This window comes from Leuciscus leuciscus (assembly GCF_965113295.1).
Source record: "Leuciscus leuciscus genome assembly, chromosome: 19".
Taxonomy (NCBI): domain Eukaryota; kingdom Metazoa; phylum Chordata; class Actinopteri; order Cypriniformes; family Leuciscidae; genus Leuciscus; species Leuciscus leuciscus.
Genome location: NC_138743.1, coordinates 25,460,867 through 25,482,677, shown reverse-complemented (window position 1 = coordinate 25,482,677; position 21,811 = coordinate 25,460,867). Strand labels below are relative to the sequence as shown.

The following is a 21,811-nucleotide window of genomic DNA, read 5'->3' as shown; positions in this document are numbered from 1 at the left end:
TCTGTGTGAACACTTCCAGTGTGAACACGTCCAGTGTAAATACGTCCAGTGTGAACACGTCCAGTGTAAATACATCCTGTGTGAACACTTCCAGTGTGAACACGTCCAGTGTAAATACGTCCAGTGTAAATACGTCCTGTGTGAACACTTCCAGTGTAAATACGTCCAGTGTAAATACGTCCAGTGTAAATACGTCCAGTGTAAATACGTCCAGTGTGAACACATCCAGTGTGAACATGTCTCGACTCTCGACACAATGCAAACCAGCATTGTGAACCTTACAGCTGCTTTGCTTCCATGCTGCTTATGTGTGTGGTGTGAAACGGGGCTTATTGAGCATTTAGTGCCTCGCTGTAGCAGAAGGAAAGAAAAGAATAATGTGTTTCATACCTTGTGCCTGTCTTTCCGTCTTCGGTGTTGATTCCATTAGTCCTCACGGATTGCTCGCGTAAGGCAGCGGTCTGCAGATCGAGGAGTTAACCATCTAAATCTTCGCTCTTTACGTGACGGTGTCACAGGCGTGTGCAGACAGGAAGACAAAGACAGGTAAATATAGTTAAAAAAAAATAAAAAAATTTTTTAAACGGCTTAGACCCCTTTGACGTGTAGTTTTTGCCCCATTTTGAAATTGCCTTTTATATTTAAGATGCTGTACAAAATTGTGTATGCACAGCTTTATAAGCTGAATAAAATTTTAGATAAATTCCAGTCAGGTTTTAGAGCATGCCATAGTTCAGAGTCTGCTCTTCTGAAGGTCTCTAATGACATGCTATGAGGCATTGATTCTGGAAGCTGTTATTATACTTTTATTAGATCTTACCGTGGCATTTGATACAGTTGATCATAATATTCTCATTGATCGTCTTAGGGATCACGTTGGTATTCAGGGCTTAGCCCTGAAATGGTTCTCTTCCTATTTGAAAGATAGGATTTTTTCAGTCAGTTTAGGGTATTATTCTTCTACTGTTGCCCCTCTTGTGTGTGGGGTTCCACAGGGTTCTATCCTGGGACCAATTTTATTTCTCGTTAGATCTCGTTTAAAAATGTAAAGGTGATCGGGCATTCTCTGTTGCAGCTCCTAGGCTCTGGAATTACCTTTCTCTGTCTGTTAACACTGTCCTTAGCTTTTAAAAATGCTTTGTAAGCTGTGGATGTCTCGTTTGCATGGTTTTCATGTTTTTGTTTTAATTTTCTCAAATATCTTAGATATTAGATTATCTTTTTCTGTCCAGCTCTGTCACGGTAGGGATGAGTGCAAAAAGGTGCGAGGACTCAAGTGCAGGAGAATGAATATTTATTAACAATAAAGAAAAACAAACACAAAACAAAACCCACGAGGGGGGAAAACATAACTAGTAAATGCAAAACAAAACCAGAACATGAAACTTACTGCAGGATCACGGGGAACAAGAAACATTAGGCTACGTTCACACTGCAGGCTGAAACGACCCAATTCCGATTTTTTTGCCCCTATGCGACCTGTATCTGATCTTTTCATGACAGTCTGAACGACACAGATCCGATCTTTTCAAATGCGACCCAGGCCACTTGGGTATGTGGTCCCAAATCCGATACATATCCGATCTTTTGAAATGCGACTTCAGTCTGAACGGCCAGGTCGCATGTATCCGACCCGCACGTCATTGATACGCGAAAAACGTCATAATTCTGCGTTGAAGTAGTCGTCGGTTTGAAAACGGACTGCATATTCGTCGAGCTGAGGTAAATCTGCCGAACGGGTCGACCTCGACGAGCCCGTTAATAAAATAAAAATAAAAAAAAGCCCACGGCCATTATATATACGTTATGTTAACTTATTTGTGCTGAATCTGATATTAGATAGGTCAGCGGCTGCTGTCTGGCTCTTGTGTAACGTGTGTGTGTGTGTGTGTGTGTGTGTGTGAGAGAATCACAGTTAAAGTTTAGCTACTTCCGCAAACAACAAGTGACGTCGTTGACCGTTGAGTACTCTTCTGCGCATGCGGGTCACTTCTGGGTCATTTCACGTTCACACAGGAGATCACAAAAGGTCGCATTTAATTGGAAATGTGAACGGCCTTGCAAAAAAAACAAATTTTTTCAAAAAATCGGAATTGAGCATTAAGCCCTGCAGTGTGAACGTAGCCAAGACAACGTACCGACACAGACTGCAAACAAGAGGGGACTTATAAAGGGAAACTAATCAGGAGGGAACAGGTGGAAGAACTCAACAATAATCAGATAACAAGTGGGAGGGATCAGACAATGACATGAGCACATGGCCCAAAATAACAAAACACCCATGTGCAGCACAAGACAGGACAGGCATGTGACAAGCACTTTGGTTCCACTTGTGGTGTTGAAAGTGCTCTATAGATCAAGTAGAGTTGAGTTGAGAGTTCTTAGCATGGAACATATGCCAATATTTATATATTATACCCACTTGAGTTAGTCTGACCCCAGCATGAGAAAACTTATTTCCAAACCAGACACACAATGGTGTAAACACCAGGCTGATAAACAGATAAACTGTGTTAAACGGAGTTAACGTACTCAGACAGATATGTATTTGTTTGTGTAGTGAGCTAAAATTGTCTATCAGTACATGTTCAGATAGGCACATGCACACACACCGACGCAAAGCTGCTGATGTGACTCACTGTGAATCATAGGCCACCATGTAGGTGGACGAGCCAGCAGGAAATTATAATGTAATCCACCTCAAAATACTGGGAGGTGGCCCACAACCTGCAGTATATATGATGTGATGACCTGTTATAGACCTTCATGCTGCCATTGCTATCCTTTCTCTAGGGAAAACTCGAAAATCCTCTGCAAATTTTTGTATGAACACCTGGCCCATAACGTCTGTGTTCCAGTATTAGTAAGTGTAGCTGATATAATACATATGTCTGCGTGACTCACAGTAAACACTTAGAAGGCAAGTCTGTGAGAGTGGCATCATAATGTTTTGACAGGGGGCATGTTTGGCGCACGCTTGCTTATTTTATCTGGGAACAGAACGCGGTTGACTAACGCAATTGGACGTGGGTGATTGATGATCCAGCAGGCTTTGTCACCGGTATTCACTTGACCTTTTCCTCCTTCTCTCTTTACTACTTTACTTTATTTTCTCTTTCTCCTCCTATCTGCATTGATGTTCATTAAACTGTGTTTTCTAGTCACTAGCCCTTCAGCCTATGACCTCTCTTTTTTCATTTTATGTCTTCTTCCTCCCTCTCATTATTTATTCCTTTCTGCCTGTCTCACTTGCTTTATCTTTGTAGTGACTCCAGATCCTGTTTATAGCTGTGTTAAAGGTAAAATGAAATCAAAACTGTTTTGATTTTGTGGCATTTGGTTGCATGTGCTTTAAGCTCAGTGCCAATCTACTCCTAAAAGTTGACAAAACCATCCAATATACCAATTAAGTTACTGACCGAAATTATTGATAGCTCATCCTTAAACAACCCAGGTTTTAAACAACCAAGGCTCATTGGAAAAACATGCCTATGGTGACATTTCCACAAAATTATATTATAGTATGTTGCTTCGATCTTGCACGTTTTGTGACACTTTGAAAGTAAATATCCAGTGAGTGGCGCTAAAAGCGTGTTCAGTTTTATCGAAGCAGATGAATGTGAATCTGGCAATGTTTTATTACGTTGTTTGTTTTCCGTATGATGGAATTTTTTTTTTTTTTTTTTTTTTGGCTGAAGTTGAAGAAACATATGAAGAAACATATGAAGTTTTTTTATTAATTTTTTTATTTGCTGAAGCAACCATGCCATTTTAGCCAGTCTTTGAGCTCTTTTATCATGACTCCCGTTTCACAGGACAAATGCTGTGCATCGCAAGTGCAATGCTATATCAGGTGAGCTGCCCAGCAAGTTTATTACATCAAAAAAGCCATACATATGTAGTGCTTATGTGATGCAAACGTCAAAATGTGTTAGTTTACAAATCATACATAATGCCAAAAGTGTTATTGTGATAAAATACATCTTGATTAATTGTAATCTTCCCCTGTAGTTGTTGGTGTTTTACTGGCACTAGTGCTCATTTTAGCTGACAACTGCAGTGAATTGTATGCATGTTTTTGCAAAAATGCAGGTAAAGGCACTTTTCTTTTTCAATATTTTCATTTTAATACCAGCTCATTAAAAAGTCCAGGCACATACAATACACACACTTCATGTAAATATGTGCATTTCTGACATAAACATAAAAACACTTATTTTATTTTTCCTTCCCTTTATAAATATTCAGTAACACAGTGACATAGTGACATAGTGAGGGATGTATGTTTCACCAAAATCTGATTTTAAAACCGGGTGTAAACAGGGCCTAAAAGAACAACAAAGGATCAGGTTAGTGTTTGCAGAAGTAGAGTAAAAGGGAATCCAGTTTATTCATGTCTATTTATTTAAGTATCTATTTCTGTCTGTCTCTGTAAGTATCTATAAATATCTATTATAAGTATCTTGGTCTGCATGAGTGTTGAAGGACTGAGATCTTTTTTTATGAATGAAATGAAAACTCTGAGGCACATTCATTCTACAGTCCTTGAATCACAGTCATTCAGATGTGTGTGAGAGAGAGAGAGCTTGTATGTGTGAATGTTTCACATTAACAGTGAGATATTGTCAGATTATTCGGTTTTCGCCGGATGCAACATTGCAGGGGGTTTGTTTTACTTTCCAAATGGCTCAAAACACTATGTAGCCCCATCCACTGTGAATCAAATTTTCATTTGGCCAGAAATGTGTAGCCGAACAACAGTTTATGAGTTTAGCTAGATAATGAATAAGCTAGATGCCAACTCTTACATGTAAACGCAAACGATACATCCAGCTTAGACTGTTTGGTGTATTTTAGCCTACAACATGCTATATGGTTTATAACTGGTCCAAAACACAGCTACCAGCTAAATGTAGTTTTATTGTTTGTGTATGTGTTTGCATAGATCTACATTCTTAAAACGCATTATTACCTCACTTTTAGGTTCATATAAACTAAACAGCTGTGTTGCTGCACATCCTTGCCATTTCAAAAATGTGTTGTTAGAGCATCCCAAGTAAAAATGAATATACCAAAATGTATTTGAAATACGTTGATTTTATGCTAAGTATACTACAAATACATTTACATATTTATGTACAAAATATAAATACCCTGCAATTGTACTTTTGGTATACTAAATTGGTATACTTAAAGTCTGCTAAATTTGAAACAAATTTTGTGCACAAAATGCAAAATGCACTTTATTATCCAGAAATTGTGCTGAGGTCCAACTAAAGATATACTTAAGTATATTTGATTGTGTCAAAGTGGAACTATTGCAAGTATACTAGCCTACACTTTAACACTTTTTATCTTGGGCCTACACTTTAACACTTTTTATCTTGCATTTTAAGACTGATATTATACAGAGATCATACTATCCTTACTAATAGTGGTATTAAAACACATTTTAGGCATAATATTAAGATGCCTTTTACTTTCTGAACCTTGACTTTACACCTCTGGTAAATATGTTAATTGTTACTTAGCATGAAATAAATATATTTTAAATACATTTACGTTATTTTCACTAGAGACAGCAAACACACTTTTATACAACTCAGGCATATAGAGTGCTGCAGTGATGAGGTATTTTTGTAGGCCAAACCGGAAGTTAGCATCACCCTGCTTCTCTCAATAAAAATCCAATATTTTCCCACATATTTTATGAATAATTGAAGATAATAACCTCAAACAGAGGTTAACAATTCTTACATGTTTTGTTCATCATGATTATCTTCACAAATGAACACAACTTTTATGAATTTATTATTTATTATTTTGAAGACTTTTAATCTCGATTAAAATGTTTTATTTAAAATAAAAAAAAATGTCCAACTTAGAATAGTCTGCAAGAGTGTGACTATAAATACAACGTCTGTTAAAGCAGACTAACGATATGACTTTTCTGTGTTTTCGACAAACTCTATAGTCCCATTTAACCACTTGTTAGCAATCACCTTTTTCAAGACACATAAAAGCTTTAAAAATTCATGAGTGGGCATTGTGATGTAACTTGAGCTTGTGTTACAGACCTTATTTCAGGCATTTAACAAAAAACGCATTAAAAAAACCCATTGACTTGTAGTAAAACTTGTTTATGGGTTTATTATGCAGCACTCTATTATATTCCCATACTAATTTCAGCTAACTACATTATTTGAGATCCTAAGCTTTGATACTTGAATAATACGCACATTATGAAGCAAGCTTTTTATTCTTAGTACAGCTCTGAAAATGGCGTGACACAAGGTCCTGGTATCCAGCAGCACTGCAAGCTGATGAGTTGTCGGTCACCGTCTGTCGCCATGATCAGACTGACTCATAAGACATACGCTCAGTGTCAGGAGACACCTTGCGGTGGGTCAGCCACCTCTGAGTTCGCGGTGTGACAGTACTAACCCAACCAAGTAAAAGCATCTACCCCGGACCCAACAACAGGGCCAGGAAAGTGTGTATTTTGATAGATGATTTGAGACACGGTGATGGCGGGAAACCCCTCTCAAAGGCTCAGGAAATCAAACATTCACACGAACAACTGCAGCGTCTTTATTTGCAAGCAATATTTTGGTGAGGCGTAACTGATTCATGCTTCCCCAGGCGTCCTCCCCATGGGAAGCAATTCAAAACAGCACATTTGTTCCCCTTATTATCTCCCAGCTAAGCATGTCGGAATTGGGACACGAGGCATTTCCATCCTGATTTGTGTGTTTTTGACAGAATAAACCTTTGAACGTTTGCATGAAAGCACTGTAGATGTTCTTGACGCAAACATCTGTCATCATCATAAAGGCAGCGCTAAGCTGTGAGGTGTCGGGGGAGAGAGGAACATGATCAACGCGCCCTCAAACGTTACAGATGCACTATCAAACACTCTTTACGCACTCCCTCCTGAGAGACCTGCGCAGAGCAAAGCAGCTGCCGTTCTTTTTTTGCGCAATGCCTTTTTTGCTGCTTAAACAAAGTCTACAATTATCCCCATAGCGCACAAATCTTCTTGTGTTCCTCCCAGCATCCTGTTCTCCTTCTGATTTACCTCTCCCATTTCTCCACTCCCAAACTCCCCTATGCGGGAAGGCGGAGTGGATGTGTCCCAGGGTTTGTCAGGGGGAGAGGGTGGTTGTGAAATGGTATAGTCTGATAGATGGAGTGGGCATGAGACTGTGTGTGTGAGCGGAATAGTAAAGGAGCCCTGGAGACGGGGAGGATGGAGGCACAGAGCCAGAAAATTGCATTGCATATTTGGTGATTAGTTTACCTCATGGGTTTCTTTCTTCCCATCGCTCTCTTTAGTCTTCCTCGTCTTCTTTTTCCTCATATTCATCCTGATCATTAGTCTATTGTGTATACTGTATCATCCATGTTGCTCACAGTGCCTGTAAGCAATTTCTGTATTGCCCATATCACCTTTTTCCATGACTTTTCTAAGACCTGTTTGTGATGTACTGGCTAAGGATTAAAAAAAATCATCCGCATTCAATTGTTAAAATCATGAGAATTCAGGCTGATTTCGATAATCATTTGGACACATTTTGTGAACTCTCCTGAGAACAAATATCTTGGTTATATACTTGATGAATCTCTATCTTCTCAATTTCATGTAAATCAATTAAGGACTAAACTCAAGCTAGGGTTTTATTTTAGAAACAAAGCCTGTTTTTCATTTGAGGCAAAAGAGAGATTAGTTTCTGTCACCTTCATGCCAGTTCTTTTGATTGATATGTAGATGTTTTGTTGAGATGTTCCTTAGACACTCTTTATCATGCTCTCAAAACAAATAGTAATTTCAGAACTCAGCATTGTGAGCTGTATATGTTGGTTTCACTATCAATACGCAGACTTAAACACTGGTACCTGTTTATTTACAAATCTATTTTGGGTCTGTTGACTTCTTATCTTTGTTCCTTAAAGGTATAGCGGAGGATGTTTTACTTCCTGGTGGGTAGTCTAAACTATTGGTCCTCCTAATTGTCAATCATTCTGGTGAATCAATCAAACTTTTCAAAAAGTGGAGAGGGCGGGTCTTATCTAAAATTTGGAAAGATCCTCCGCTATACCTTTAACAGAAAATGTTTGGGGTATATTCTTTGCGTTCACTGAACTTCCAGTTCCATCTGTACAAACTGAAATAGGAAAACAAGCTTTTCGGTGTGCCGTACCCAGTTATTGGAACTCTTAACAAAACGATTTGAAGATGCAGACTTTTGATATTGTGGTGTTTTGTAACTGTGAAATTGTGAGACATTCTGTGGCTGCTCATCTTGGCCCGGTCACTTCTGAAAAAGAGATTTTGGTAACAGTTTTGATGGTCCCTTTTGAACGTACTCTACGGTGGCCGAGAGAGCTCAACGCGCTGCAACTGAAGAAAACACATTCGAATAGAAAAACACCCGCAAATTAAGAGAACATCTTCATCAGTTTTACAATACATGTATGCTCCAAATACTCACAACACAAATAAATACAGAAACGCGCAGCAAAAGTTACCAACACCACCAAAAACAGAAACGCGCTGCAAATAGCACAGAACACAATGGAAATGTTTCCAGGGGACCCCAATAAGTGACGAACCCGGCTGGGACGTGCTTATAGATCAAAGTCTACTTTTTTATTTTATTTTTATTACATTTTTTTTGCAAAACATACAGTGATGACATGTTTATGACATATAACTTTGTATAGCCTACAATATGTTCAATGTCATCATACAAATGAGAAAAGAAGAGTTAACAATGAGCTGAAAAAAAAAGAACAGAGAAAAAGAACATGAAGGTAAGATTTTAATCTATACATCAGTTACACAAATTTTGTGATGTTATGTTTAAATAAGTTTCATAAGAAATGTTAGGTAATGCAGGGTCCAAAGATGAGAGGATAAGTTTTAAAGCTGAGACACTCACACACTGATATATAACGAATATTTAAAAAACTTTTTTGTATAAAATGTATATTTATTTGCAACAGTTATGTTAACAGTAATAATAAGAAATTTCTGTTGTAAAAACAGCTATTCAGCTGATGGACACCGTGCTGCGTTTTCATGGGAACATCCCAGGTGAAAATAATGAGGAAATTACGTTGTCTTTCGTTGCTCCCTTCACCAAGTGCGTTCCAAACGGCTACATAATGGCACACTAGTGCCCTGCTCACTCCAAAGTCTCCACTTCAAGGGCCCTACCCTTCGAAGGGAGTAGGGCATAGGGATGCTCACGAGCAATAAGCGTGTCCCAGCCGGGTTCGTCACTTACTGGGGTCTATTATTATTTATAAATTATATATATATATATATATATATATATATATATATATATATATATTAATTATCTGATATTTGTGACATTTTTTTTTTTTTCACCTGTAATTTTTTTTTTTAGCTATTATTTTGTCTTGATGTATAAGAATATTTTGTTTTGTGGATTATAAGTAAACATCTGTTATGTAAAATATCTTATTAACAAACATATGAGTTCTTTCCACAGTCCTCAAAACTCTTTTAAAGATAAGTATAGGCAAATTTCAGTATTCCCACTGCTGAGAACAAATTTCAGTACACAGCTCCCAAGTCAGCAATTCTTTGAGGGAAAAATGTCCTTTTTGAGACTTTTTTTGCTCAGCCTTTGTGCAAAACAACACACTGAGACCATACTATTAAGAATGACAAATTGCCTGCTTATAAATGCAGACACTAGCAAATGCGTGTAAGTTAGTGTGCTCAGCTAGTGTGCTTCCACAGACTGCAAACTAGTAGGCAGAAATCTAAGACCTCCAGGAAATTATATTGATAATTGATTTCAATTGCTCTGCTGTCGTCAGGGTTCTCCGAAACGGTAAGCCACTTGCCGTAATTACAGTCTCAAACAGGATAAACCTGCACGACGTGCTTTTCAATGACCGAAAGGGAAAGACAGGCAGCCGCAGCGTTCTCATAAAAAGCAAGTAGGTCAAGCGCTTTCTTTTAATCCTGGCTTAGTCAGGGCCCATGTCTGGTTGATGGGAGCTCTCAAAGCTCCAAAGAAGGCAGAGAAAATCCCACTCTCTTCTATACTGCCAAAAATTGTCCATATTCCCTTTGTTTAGATTCAAAGGATGCTCAGCTGTCAGTAACTCCTGCATTCTCTTTGGACTCGGATCTCTTTGAAACTCAGATGTTGTTTTTGTTGTATTTGCACACGCCTGATGTTTGTTTAGTTATGAAACTACACAGGAAAGCATCAGAGATGAAATCGATGAAAGTCTCAGCATGAAATCTTTTACAGCTTTCATAAGGCCTAATAATCATCCAATAAGCCAGCCAACAAAAATTAACTAAAAACTGCTCTGATTAGCTCACCGTTATTGCTTATTCGCAGCGATGGAGATGCATCGCCGTGGGCAGGAAAATACATTTATATTCGAGTGAAGAATCAGAACATCCCTGGCAAAGTCACGGTGGCCTCTGATTGGCTGGGAAGCCGACTCAAAAGGCCACACTTTCTACGCATTTAGCTGCTCTCTGGGGCTCCAGAGCAGAAACAAGCAATGCGTGTATACTCTGACTGACATGACGGACCAGTATGCAAGGCACTTTTGTAACAGGATTTTTGCCGTGAAAGTGGAACACAGTGGCACAGTGTGCATAGACAAGAGGCATGAGATGTGTAAAACAGCAGCGGTGGATAAGGGTCTGGTCTACTGCTACATGCAGTTTATGTTTACATGCACATGCACTTTCTAGAATATAATCAAAAATACTGTATGTGCTTTTATACTGTTACTTAAAGTGCATAATTGGCAAGAAATCAGATCTCATTTAGGATCTTCTTTGCGTGCGTCACAGCTTAATTCTGCTTGTTTTTTACACTGCCATCATTTTCCAGTGAAAATATCTAAACAAATAAATAAACATACATTTACTCGAGAAGCAAAATTGTGTAACATACTAAGCTTTGTTTTCAGAGATAATATGTGACCCTGGATCACAAAACCAGTCACATGTAGCACGGGTATATTTGTGGCAATAGCCAACAAAACATTGTATGGGTCAAAATTATTGATTTTTCTTATATGCCAAAAATCATTAGGATATTAAGTAAAGATCATTTTCCATGATGATATTTTGTAAATTTCCTACCGTAAATATATAACACATTTAGTTTTGTGAGTGAATGGCGATTCTCTCAATGTTTCGATTTTTTTTTGCACCCTCAGATTCCAGATTTTCAGTTAGTTGTATCTCAGCCAAATCCTATCTCTTGGTCCCTATCCTAACAAACCATACATCAATGGAAAGCTTTTTTTTTATTCAGCTTTCATATGATGTATAAATCTCAATTTAAAAAAAAATGACCCATGTGACTGGTTTTGTGGTCCAGGGTCACATATGTAGCTATTACAATATATACACACTCTGCCATTCAAAGTCTGACTTTCTAACCATTAGGCCATGAGTTCCCCCAGTCAGACTTCCTTCAAAAACATAAAAAAATCATACCAATCCCAAACTTTTGAATGGTATATATATTGAACTGTGTATAAAAATAAATAATTGATTGGATAATTGAATAGATGATTTGAATATTTATCAACATTCTGTTGTAGCGTACATGTAAGCTCACTCATTGATTTCTGCCCGCTTCCGATTTCATCATGATCCCCGTACACTGCAAGTAAATCTCACAAATTGACTATTTACCACAGACAGTAGATTATGATTTCCTCAGCCCCTCGTTTTGACAGACTGAGGTACGAATCTCTTTTTGCAGTGACCACATCCTCTTCCTCCTCCCTCTCCTCAACATGAACTCATGTGATCCAGACTCTCGCTGTGATATGAGCAGGCAGTTGCTAATAGTGACAAAAGAGCGTGAAGAGAATCAGAGCGTGAGGGACTCACAGCTCCATTGACTATGAGCCGTGAGGCAGTGGGAGACAAACACACATAAACACACTAAAACAAATAACAAATGTTATTTTTATTATTTTTTTTGCTCTCTCTAAAGGTAGTTTCTATTCATGAATGCTACTGAAGTTGTAATTTAGTGCCAAATGATTAGAACTGACAGCCAAATCAACATAGTGAAATCCTTTTTGTTGTGACACTGAAGACTGGAGTAATAGCTGCTGAAAATTCAGCTTTGCCATCAAAGGAATCATTCACCGGTGGGCCCAAATCCATTACATATTTAAAACAGTAATATCCTATACTAAACCTAAACTAATCTTGACAAACTATATATCATTTGAAAGCTTACAATCTCTAGTTTTCATATTTGGTGACTGATTTTCAAAATAAATTACAGAGGAGCCGTAATTTATCAATTTGCAACAAGAATATTTTCATATTCCTAAGGCGTGTTCAGACCTTTATTTTGAAATAGCAATGAACATGAAAAATCATGAAAGAATGGTAGATTCTCACTCAAACCGAATATTGAAATGGAGGCGCCCTTATATGGGCAGTAATGGAGTCTGGTTTTAAAAATATATATTTTATATAAAATATGAATAATACATTTTTTTACATTGTACATTTCCATAAACTCAAACTTCTATAACTTTTTTTCTGTTTCACTTTCTTAATTTATTTCACTTCTACAAAAATATGCCAAATGTCTTCTTTAAAACAATCTATACTCGTGCACGTCTATACTCCAAAGCATTCTTTAATTACAACCATATAAGTTCAAAATGTGCATTTTCATGTCTACTCAAAAAAAGGGGGGTGACAGTTAACAGGTTAAATAAATAAAAAATTAAAACAGAAAGCAGTTATTTTCAATTGTAATATTTCACAATATTACTGTTTTAATCAAATAAATGCAAATAAATCAAATATATTTACTATATAATACAGTATGTAGGCTAAATAATTAGCAGTTAGTCATTTTTGTTTATATTGCAGTGGCTGGCAGTAATACATTCAGAAATCTATCCATTTACCCGAACATTCGAGAACACATTGACTGAGCGTCTGCAGGCGTAGTTAGACGCATGTATGAATATCTATCTGCAATAGACTTAAGCAGATGATTTTGTTAAACAAGACGACAATACAACAAGACGAAGGCGTCAGTTAACACGACATTAAAAAGGTACAAAAGTAAAAGTAAAAACATTAAAGGTACAGTGTGTAATTTTGACAGTAAGTGGTTGAAATGGGTACTGCAGTCCGATTTCAAAATATTCAATATTATATTCCTGCAATACGGAGGGTAGAGTTTCAGTGGACGGGATCACACAGATCAAAATAAAAACAGACATTCTGACATGTAACACACACATTTCAAAGTAAAAAAAAAAAAACTATATTGTTTTTAGAGAAACAAGTATGTGATCTTAGCATGTTTCCTAAAAATCAGCAAACATATTATAGTATTTTATGCTTTAGTACAGTCAAAAAATGACATACACCACCATGAAATAGTAGTTTAAACCTGTAATATTGAATTATTGTATATAAAAACACAAAGCAACACATTCTCACCTGTGAAAGGTTATCCCATTTCTCAGGGATAAATCTTAGCGGTTTCAAAACCAAAAGCTGCCCAATGTTGTGGCCTAACCCTTTCTGTGTGTTACAACATGCTGACCGTTCCAATATGGTGGAACGCCTACATGTCTGGAGTGGTCGAATGCAGAATGCTAATCAGACATTGGCTTTTGCAGTCTTTTTGGACTTATAGTGACACCTAGTGGCATGGATGCAACATTACTCAAATGTTTTCCGTTACTGACCTTGCATCCTCCTAGTGTGCATACTATCCATCCTTAATAATATGTGAAATTAGAATAAGCATGTCCCAAAGCATAGTCCGTTGAAAAGTCCAAAAAAGTCCCCAGATGTGTTTACTGGCGTGAGGGCGGGACAACCTCACTCACATGAAAGCACAGCAATAGCAAACCACAACAAACCAATCAATTTTCGATTGATTAAATCAAGTCAAAAACATTTTTTCCTGTTTCAGAAGCTATTTCACTCAGATATACATCAAAATAGGGAAGAAAAGACAACTTCCGTTTCATGCCAACTTTAAAGCCTTTTTTGGGTCTGTGATTTATTGTATCTCTGTCTTAAAAGTGTTGTGTACTACTTTGATAAATGGAAAGATTTCTGTACCCCACTGGGAAGCATTTATGCCCTCACTGTTGCCATCATAGTGATGTAATGGAAGGTACTTTCTTGCTTTTCTCCAGAGACAACCAGTCGGCTTTAAATCTGGCCCTGTCACACTTTCATAAAAGCCAAATTTAATTTGTAGCCATTTGTGTGTTTCTCCCTCACAGTGAATAGGACTGTGGCTATAAATACCTGAGTTGCACATGGGGACAGAGATGCTGCGCATAATCAAAGAGAACCTCAGCAGAGACAAATAATCAGGAGAGAGGGAGAGCAAAAGAGCGAGCGGAGAGCGGTAAATAATGATTAGAACCAGGAATAGAGGGAAAATGGAAGCATAAATAAATAGGGAACAGATAGTAAAGGGAAGAAAGGGATGCTGGGAAACTGGAGGAGCGTTCAGCAAGGTGATATGGAGGACCTGAAGAAAGTGTTCCCTCTCTCACCTCAGCTCAATGACTCATTTAGTGAGTCATCGCTGTCCTGTCACACACACATCTGCTGCCCACACACACCTCTCCAACCAATTAGGCGAATGTACTTCAATAGACTACAGAAATATGCAAAACAGCCAAAATGGTGGCCATCTTAGGCATGAAATGGGTCATTTCCAAGGACGTCTATAATAGCTTTATGCTTCTCCAAAAAATTGGTCACTTCTATTATATTGAAATATTTGCTACTTTAGGGTGTTTCTCCAAGTTTTAGCTCAGTGGTTCTCAACCTTTTTGACTTCAAGGACCCCATTTGTCCAAGACAATATTTGAAGGCCCTCCTATCGAACTACCTCTACTTCTGTTGTAAAATAAATAAATAAAAATGTCACTTTAATGACGTACATTTTTATTTTAGGGTTTTAGCATTTTAATTATGGTAATATGACTACATTGAAATCATTTTAAGACTTCCCCCTGGAAGTTTGGTTGAGAACCACGAGATTAATATTAATAGATTTAGTTTATTTTTGTTATGTGAAGGTCACATTAAAATATAGTTGTGTCTGGGAAACTTTTTACTATGCCTGTATACATTTAATTGTTTTGTCCTTGCCCCAGACCCATACATGTGATGTGTGGTGAAAACTAAGAGAAATCAATATAAATATGACTTCTTTCCCCCCCAAAATATCAGAATATTTCATTGTGCATAATTTCCAATTAATCTGTAATTCTGTCAAATTATGTAAACATGTAAAAAATTGTGATGTATAAATATAGTGTATAATAATACAATGTTAACAATTAAATTATTCAAGACATTAAACCATTTTAATGCCATGTTATTAAAAACATGTTAGATATGTAATTTTTTATTAAATGGCCAGTTCACCCCAGTTTTGATCTGTTCTGCTCATGTCTGTTTCTAGGTTGGTCTTCAGTCTGTTAATTGGTTTAGTTCTCTCCCTGTTTATCACTATGGTTTCTAATTGATTGCTAGTTCTGTTCAGGTGTTTCTTGTTAATTAGCTCCTCCGTTGCTGTCTATTTAAGCCCTGTGTTTGCCTCAGTTCTTTTCTTTGTCAACCTACCAACCTAAACCAACCTATGTCGTTTTAGGTTGGTTGTTCTGTTCCTGGTATTCCTGTTCTTGAGTGTGATTTAAAGGTTTGAGTTTGTTTCTGAATAAAGACTGCTGCACCTAGATCCTGTTTCCTCTCTGCTGCAACCATGACAATATAGGATAAATAAAATGCAACACGTGTGCAGCAGGAAATGGTCTGTATCTTTGGTGCGGATGAACAGATGGCTTGGACATGACCTGGAACAGGAGGCCAAGTGCAGGCTAACTAACGAGGCGTGAGCAAGCTCAATGATCTCAGGCCGAATAATTCAAGGGAAGCCAGGTTTCAGATAACAGGTCTAAAAGGTCTCAGCGTGAGGGGCTTCAAATGCAGCATATGCTGAAATTGTGTAAAAGGAAAAGACTATGATTGAAGAGGATTTCTGTGTGAGTGAAAGTCAAACAAAGTTTACGTAAACTCTGTCAGTTGAAAAGTGCAGCTTTCTTTTATATATAAAGGGCCCTTTGATGTGTCCCAACCCCAGCTTCCCGTTTCAATAAGAAATACTTCAACTCAGGAAAGAAAGCTGCACTTTTCAAGTGATTTATTTGAGTTTACGTAGACCTTTGCTTGACTTTCACTCACACAGAAATCCTCTTCAATCGTAGTCTCTTCCTTTTACACAATTTCAGCATATGCTGCATTTTATTGGACAATAGTTGTATGAGTGCAAATGATATTAAGACTTACAAAAAGTTGGTTCATTCTCTCAGAAGAGAAAGAATATAAATTGTATGTGTATCTGCTAGATGTATTCATCAAATTTGGGAGTACATTCAGGGTGAATTTTTGTTGTCACACTTGGCAATGGGAGTGAAATGAGAAATCATGTATATTTCTCTCCAGCACGAGACCGTATTTTGAAGAATTATTATAGAAATTGTTTTTGATGTTGTCAATTTGGATGCTTACTGTGAAGAGGAAGTTTGAAGACTGTTGTTCTTACAGTTTGACTTGAACTACAGCTGATTTCGGAAGCACACACTAGCATTCTACTCTTATTATTTTTGTCATGGCTTTATATGTGTTAGGTTACAGTTCCTAATGGGCAAGCCATTCGGTGTGTCAGAAATTGCATACTGTCTGAGTAGGTACTACATTTGAATTTACTTCAGGACCATTAAAAAACGAATGTTCTATATAGTATGAATATGTGTAGTATGAATGAATTTCTGACGTATACATCCATCATGTTGTTAGTTATGTGACCTACCAGCGTCAGTTACGTCACCTTACTGCCATTCATCAATTCTCTCCCGTGGCCTTATGGGACAGTAAAGTGTCCATCGCATATACAGTATATATATATATATATATATATATATATACACTCACCTAAAGGATTATTAGGAACACCTGTTCAATTTCTCATTAATGCAATTATCTAATCAACCAATCACATGGCAGTTGCTTCAATGCATTTAGGGGTGTGGTCCTGGTCAAGACAATCTCCTGAACTCCAAACTGAATGTCATGAATGGGAAAGAAAGGTGATTTAAGAAATTTTGAGCGTGGCATGGTTGTTGGTGCCAGACGGGCCGGTCTGAGTATTTCACAATCTGCTCAGTTACTGGGATTTTCACGCACAACCATTTCTAGGGTTTACAAAGAATGGTGTGAAAAGGGAAAAACATCCAGTATGCGGCAGTCCTGTGGGCGAAAATGCCTTGTTGATGCTAGAGGTCAGAGGAGAATGGGCCGACTGATTCAAGCTGATAGAAGAGCAACTTTGACTGAAATAACCACTCGTTACAACCAAGGTATGCAGCAAAGCATTTGTGAAGCCACAACACGCACCACCTTGAGGCGGATGGGTTACAACAGCAGAAGACCCCACCGGGTACCACTCATCTCCACTACAAATAGGAAAAAGAGGCTACAATTTGCACGAGCTCACCAAAATTGGACAGTTGAAGACTGGAAAAATGTTGCCTGGTCTGATGAGTCTCGATTTCTGTTGAGACATTCAGATGGTAGAGTCACAATTTGGCGTAAACAGAATGAGAACATGGATCCATCATGCCTTGTTACCACTGTTACCAGGTGGTGGTGTAAAGGTGTGGGGGATGTTTTCTTGGCACATTTTAGGCCCCTTAGTGCCAATTGGGCATCGTTTAAATGCCACGGCCTACCTGAGCATTGTTTCTGACCATGTCCATCCCTTTATGACCACCATGTACCCATCCTCTGATGGCTACTTCCAGCAGGATAATGCACCATGTCACAAAGCTCGAATCATTTCAAATTGGTTTCTTGAACATGACAATGAGTTCACTGTACTAAAATGGCCCCCACAGTCACCAGATCTCAACCCAATAGAGCATCTTTGGGATGTGGTGGAACGGTAGCTTCGTGCCCTGGATGTGCATCCCACAAATCTCCATCAACTGCAAGATGCTATCCTATCAATATGGGCCAACACTTCTAAAGAATGCTTTCAGCACCTTGTTGAATCAATGCCACGTAGAATTAGGCAGTTCTGAAGGCGAAAGGGGGTCAAACACAGTATTAGTATGGTGTTCCTATTAATCCTTTAGGTGAGTGTATATATATATATATATATATATATATATTGCATCTCATGTTCAAAGAATACAAGTTAGATTGAACGCATTCGCCACCAATCTGACAAAACATTAAATAGTTATGAATTGTCAGCACACACTTAATAATACAATTTAGTTATTTTTTTATCCACAAAAATAGTGCGATCTTTATTTTGTATTAACTTTGAACTTCAGTACACTACACTAGCATATAATGAGCTCAAAGCTAATTTTGATTTCCATGGGGTCATTAGCAGCAATTTAATACAGGGTTACACGTTTTTTCTTACACTGAACTCTTCATTTGCTCCGCCCGTTGGAGTCAGGAATCAGGATATGGAGCGCAGTCCAACAGCACACGAGTGGACTGGTTCTGCTGGATCACACTGCTCCAACATTTGAGGAGCATGTGAGTGTGGGGGGCAAAGAGCATACTGGTGGGTTTGTTTGTTAGCACCCCCTGACATTTACCAGACTTACAGAAAATGTCAGTGAATGCCAGATGTTAGCTCTGGTTATGATGCAGCTCTTGAAAAGCCTGAGCTATTGATCCATAGCCTCCCTCCCCTCACCCAATTCACGTCTCCTCTCACCCTGCCCCTTCACTTGTCTTTTCTCTCTCTCCTCCTCTCCCTCTCTTCTCCTGCCCTGTGCGGAGCAACCGACACCTGTCAAAGCTCAGAAGTCAAAGGTCTGAATAATGGATCTTATGCACATTCTGGCTGAAACTGTCAGCATTTACATTTATTCCTGAGTTGCATATAGCCATGTTCATGCTTGAGAAGAACAGCCCTGTCTTACATGAGTGGGCTATTGAATGTACGAGATGAATTATGTATGTTAAGGACAAATGCTTTGTCCTTTTTTTTTTTTTTTTTGCCCCACCTGAATCAGACAAGCCTCTGATGGAAAATCGGAGTTGACCTTCCCAGCTTTGACACACCATCTCACATTTCTTCACCCCCAGAGGGAAGTTTTATAGCTCAGAGGTTGCTCTTTCGTAGCTTAGGAGACTTAATGGACTTGTGTTTCTTTTATGTGTCAACTTTGCCTCTAGCAAATTCCTGTTTTTAATTGAAATCTGATGTGATTGCTGACCCTTGTGGATCAATGATGTGACAATACATTTTAAATACATTAAAAATGCTAATCATACCTACAATGACGAATACACCTTTACGCCACATATTTATAAATTAATAATTCATGATATTTATAAACTTTAAAAACCTTTAAATAATTAAGATGTGTACATTCATATGTATTCAAATTGTAAGGAAAATGTTAAATATATTATTTTGCTTGATGGTTACACATGACACTTTTAGAGTTATTAATCTTTTTTTTTTTAAACCAACATGAAACACACACAAAAAAATACAAAAGATTTTTATTTTGTATTTATTATTTATATGTCATATATTCTGGTTTCTAGACAAATCTGAGCATGATTTGAGACATTGACTTTAAAGCGGACATGTGAAATTAGTAGGTCTTTTTATCAGGAGAATCAAGAGAAAAGTCTCCATTGTTATCTATAAACTGCAGAAACAATTGAGATCTCATTTGTGATTTTTCTTTCCTGCGGACAGGCTCCTTCCCCGGAACATTTTGTGTCACCTTCAGTCAGCTGACTATATGATTGAGCGGTGAAATGGAGCTGAAGCACTAGCTGCACGGTTTGAGATCCTCTCCTTGTTGAGGAAAAACCTGGCAAGTTACCTCGTTCATTCTGTCGGCATTGTGACAGGTGAAACTCCAGTTCACGTTGCATTTTTCAGATGCATGTGCTGTTTTGCCATTTGTCCTCAGAAATCTGATTCATGCAGTGAAGTGGTAAATGGGCTCCATGCATGATGCATTAAGAGTGACAGTTTCATTTCTTAACATGTAGCCTAGTTATATTATATTACATTTATTTCTTAACGTAGTTATTTGTAGGTTTGTCTTTTTTATTTTGCTATTTCACTGTGTCTTGTTCATTGGATCCTCATCTTTAGACACAACTGGTTTTATTTACTCATTGGTTACTGTTGGAGGTGGTCAGGCTGTTTTACTAATGGATTGTTGTTGATTAGTCTTATTTACTCATTGGTTGTTCTTGGTCATTCTTGTTTAGTCAGATTGTTGTTGGTTAGTCTTATTTACTCATTGGTTGTTGTTGGTCAGTCTTTTTTGTAATGGATTGTTGTTGATGAGTTTTATTTAGTCTTGTATAGTCATTGGTTTTTCTTGGTCAGTCTTGCTTAGTCAGATTGTTGTTGGTTAGTCTTATTTACTCGTCGTTGGTTGTTGTTGTTGTTTAGCTTTATTTACTCATTGGTTGTTCGTGGTCAGTCTTGTTTAGTCAGATTGTGTTTGGTTAGTCTTATTTACTCTTTGGTTGTTGTTGGTTAGTTATATTTACTCTGTTTTTTTTTTTTGTTTTTTTTGTTGGTCAGGCTTTTTTTTTTAATGGATTGTTGTTGATTATTCTTGTATCTTTGGTGGTTGTTGTTGGTCAGTCTTGTTTAGTCAGATTGTTGTTGATTAGTCTTCTTTACTCATTTGTTGTTGTTGGTCAGTCTTGTTTAGTCAGATTGTTGTTGATTATTCTTGTATCTTTGGTGGTTGTTATTGGTCAGTCTTGTTTAGTCAGATTGTTGTTGATTAGTCTTCTTTACTCATTTGTTGTTGTTGGTCAGTTTTGTTTAGTCAGATTGTTGTTGATTAGTCTTCTTTACTCATTTGTTGTTGTTGGTCAGTTTTGTTTAGTCATAGATTAGTCATTGATTAGTTTTGTGTAGTCCTTGGTTGTTGTTGGTTAGTCATGTGTAGTCATTGATTGTTGTTTATTAGTCTTGTTTAGTCATTGGTTACTATTCATTTAGTCTTGTTATACAGTATTTTTGACCCCTACGTATGTACATAAGTTACCCCTCATGTTACCTTTGTCCCTTTAATGTCCTTTTGATTCTTTCTGACTGGGTTTTGTGAGTCTTGTACATGTCTGGTTTATGTTTAGAGCCCTTTCTCAAGCCTATCTATCTGGTCAAGTCCTGCTTTATTATGTTTTTTGTTTCTTTCTTTCCTATAATAACAATGTACTGGGTCTTCAGTTTCATCATAATGTCAATTTGTTACACAAACACTGATGTTTGAACATATAGCTTAAAGGGGCTTTAGAGACATAAAATCCTCAGATAACATTAATGTGAATAACTTGCTTCTGTAACATTGTATGTAGAGATGTGTTATAGTCCAGGCTGTTGTGGAGAATTAACTCTCACAAAGAAACATGATGTGCTTTGCCGGTGTGCACAATAATGTCTTTTTGTTGTTGTTGTTAGTGATGTTTGCCACCAAATGTTCCTCCTACTTTGACATAATTACCGGCTCTTGTTAAAGCCATTAAGCTTTGCAACGAATGCAAAGATGATTATAGTTGTAATTAGCTTCATGAGAGCAGTGAGCGGCAGAAAGAGATTACGCTCCATCCAAAACACATTCTGGTGAACGATTCTAAAGGCACACTCACTTCAAAAAAGCATGTGATTCCCAAGAGTCACTGAGACAAGCTGCCCTTTTC

General features: G+C 37.6%; 1 protein-coding gene across 1 annotated transcript in view; it reads left to right on the top strand.

The window, feature by feature from the left end:
- Positions 1-21,811, top strand: part of xkr6b (XK, Kell blood group complex subunit-related family, member 6b) — a 61,523-nt gene that overhangs the window by 28,110 nt on the left and 11,602 nt on the right. The window lies entirely within an intron of this gene.